This window comes from Octodon degus, unplaced genomic scaffold (genome assembly GCF_000260255.1).
Source record: "Octodon degus isolate 3935 unplaced genomic scaffold, OctDeg1.0 scaffold00218, whole genome shotgun sequence".
Lineage (NCBI taxonomy): Eukaryota > Metazoa > Chordata > Mammalia > Rodentia > Octodontidae > Octodon > Octodon degus.
The window spans coordinates 234,032-237,129 of NW_004524794.1; the positions used below are offsets into that span (position 1 = coordinate 234,032).

Genomic DNA, 3,098 nt, shown 5'->3' on the forward strand with positions numbered 1-3,098 from the left:
GCCCCATGACTTTTTAACCCCTTGTGGCAATCAAGTCCAAGTGAGTTGTGTCTTGTCTCAGGATTTTCCCAGTTGAAGGGGCTTATGGGAGCCACTCACAAGCAGAAAAGCAGGCCCGAACTGCTTCCTGACAACAGTGGGGCTCCTGGGTGGCTGCATGATTGATGGCCAGGCCTGGGTGTAAGGAAGGAGAGTCTCGGGCTCACACAAGCCTCATCTTCCTCTCTGGGAAAGTGTAAGGTTCGATAAAGTGAGGCCGACTGGCTTGGTGCCTAGAATTTGTTTGGTGAGCTCTCCTTCCAAGCTGCCAGTTCATGCCTGGCAGAAGGGGTGAGGGGCAGGCGTCCCAGGCAGAGAGCTCTGTTCCACTGTCTACCAGAAAGGCAGGGGCTAACAGTGCAGTTTTTCCTCCAAGTGTGGAACTTGGGAGCTGCTGACAGTCATCTCAGGTGGGCATTAGATGGCTCCCTCTGACCAGGATAGAAGCAGAAGGCCCGGCAGGGAGGGCTTCTGTGGCTGAACACAAGCGATGGCTAATGGGAGCCAGTTCAATGGAAGCAGGAGTGGAGCGCTGAGTACAGCTTTAGGTGCTGGGAGCAGCTTCAGTAGCCGGCTAGGGTGCCAAGGTGGAACTCCCGAGAAGAATGGACCTTTTTTCTTTTTCTTTTCTTTTTGAGATACAGGGAGAAATTTGGTTTTATTTTTAACTCTGTAAATGCCCTTTTGCCTGCAGTCAGGAGTTGTGGGTATTGACTAATTCCTATCTCTGACCTTCTACATGTGTGTGGTATACCCTTGAATGATGCTGCAACAGACAAAGGGTGGGTGCCCCTCAGAGAGAGACCATTCAGATGCCCACCTGGCTGCACACCTTGTGGGCATGTACGCGCAACTCGGCTAAGGAGGGTGCAAGGCCTCCATTATGCCCTGTGTCAGTCGCCACAGAACCGCAGGTGCAGGCCCAATCAGCCACTGTGACCAGTGTCTCCGGCTCTTGGTGCACGGGGTGGGGGTGCTTACGCTATCCGCTCCTCCCCCTCACACATTCATTCAGCAGGCAGGTGGAGGTTAAACGTTCCAATCCCCTTCCCTTGAGAGTGGCTGAGGTGAATTGCCAACTGGTACTCAACTCGTAACCTCCACATAAACTGAACCAGTACGGTGCTGGATGTGGGAGGCCCACCTGAGGATTGTTGCTGAGTGTAAGAGGCAGAACTGAAGAAAAAGAGATGCTGGGTGCTGTGAGAAGCCAGAAGGGCCTGCTGCTTCTCTTGGAGGAGCTTGTCCTGCTGGCTTTCCTGATGCACTCGGCTGGCCTCCCTCTCAGAGGAGCTCAGGACCTCACTGTCACTCAGAAGGGCCACGGCTCACTTTGGGGCGCTCTGCTCCTCGCTTTGAGCATCGCTTGCTGGCTCTGGAGGGGAACAGGGTGGCCTGCTCAGTCTTCTGAAGGAGCCCGCCCCGCTGGCTTTCCTGCCGGGAAGGCAGCTTCCCTCCTCCTCAGAGGAGCGCTGGGCCTCGCTGTTGCTGAGGTCCGCTGGTGGGGAGCTCTGGTTTCTCCTTTGGGGGTCCTCCTGGCTGCAGTGCACATCGCCTGGCCGCTAGCCCAGGTTCCTCGTCCCGCTGGGCCGGACTCTCTCTCTCTTTTTTAAAAAATTAATTTTATTCAGTGGCGTGTCCAGAGGGCCCACGGATCTGTTTTTGCTTCAACAGTGTTTGAACGGAACAGGCCCCGGGACTCCCTCTTTCATCTTCCCATCCACCTTCCAGGTACAAGTTTCAGGGCCATCTTCTCACCTATCTCCTCTTTCCAGGACTGGACAACACTGTTCTTTCATGGGTAGCTCCTTATTGCTGATCAGCCGTGACCTCTCACATTCCTCAGAATTATTCCACCGAGGTGGAGGCTGCTGTCAGCCACTTGGTGAACCTGCACCTGCGGGCCTCCTACACCTACCTCTCTCTGGGCTACTGCTTTGACCAAGACGATGTGGCTCTGGAGGATGTGGGCCATTTCTTCCGTGAGCTGGCCAAGGAGAAACGTGAGGGAGCCGAGCATCTCCTGAAGATGCAAAACCAGCGCGGCGGCTGTGTGGCCTTTCAAGACGTGCAGAAACCATCTGAAGACGAGTGGGGTAAAACCTTGGACGCCACGGAAGCTGCCCTGGCCCTGGAGAAGAACCTGAACAAGCTCTTCTGGACCTTCATGCCCCGGGCTCTGCCAAGACCGACCCCCATATCTGTGATCTCCTGGAGAACCACTTCCTAGATGAGGAGGTGAAGCGCATCAAGAAGACAGGTGACCACCTCACCACCCTCCGCAGGCTGGCAGGCCCCAGGCTGGGCTGGGCAAGTACCTCTTTGAAAGGCTCACCCTTAAACACGACTAGGAGGTCAGAGCCTGGCGGTCTCTGAGGGGCTCCTGCATCACCCGGCGTCAGGGCTGTGCCTAACCCTCTCCCTCCAGCCACTAGGCAGCTTTCTCACCTTTCTGGAGCCCCCTCCCAAATCTTGGATCAAAAGAAAATAAACCCTTTTGCAGCAAAAATTAATTAATTAATTAATTTTATTAAGAAACCAATAACCATGAGACAGTTTCAAAGCCAATTATAGGACAGTTTCAATAATTGATACATTGCATATTGTTGTCTTCGTAGTGGTTATTCATAGTACAAGATGCAGACAAGATATCCTGTCCAAATACTATTAGTACAAAGCTTTCTTCTCACTGAATTAAGAGAAAGAGCTGTACATCTATCTTATTTTGTATATACAGATAAAAAAGGTCCTTCATTTGTATCCCCCCTTTTTTTGTTCAGTTTTGTGAGAGATGGGTATTCCCTTGTCATTTAAATATTGCAGGTGCATGAATTCAACAAAATAATCCAATACAAACACCATTAGAACAAATCCCTCTATTCATTAAGAGAATGTAACTATATATCTACCCTAACCACTTTGAATACACAGATACAAAATGGACATTCATCTGTATGCCCTTTTTTGTTAAGTTCCATTATTTGAATATTATAGGTATGTAAACTCAGCAACCATATCTTTTTTATGAGCAGAATATATTTATTGAGAGAAAGAAAGCT

General features: G+C 51.0%; 1 pseudogene; it reads left to right on the top strand.

The window, feature by feature from the left end:
* Positions 1–529: 529 nt before the first annotated feature.
* Positions 530–2,542, top strand: LOC101567181 (annotated as a pseudogene).
* Positions 2,543–3,098: the final 556 nt, after the last annotated feature.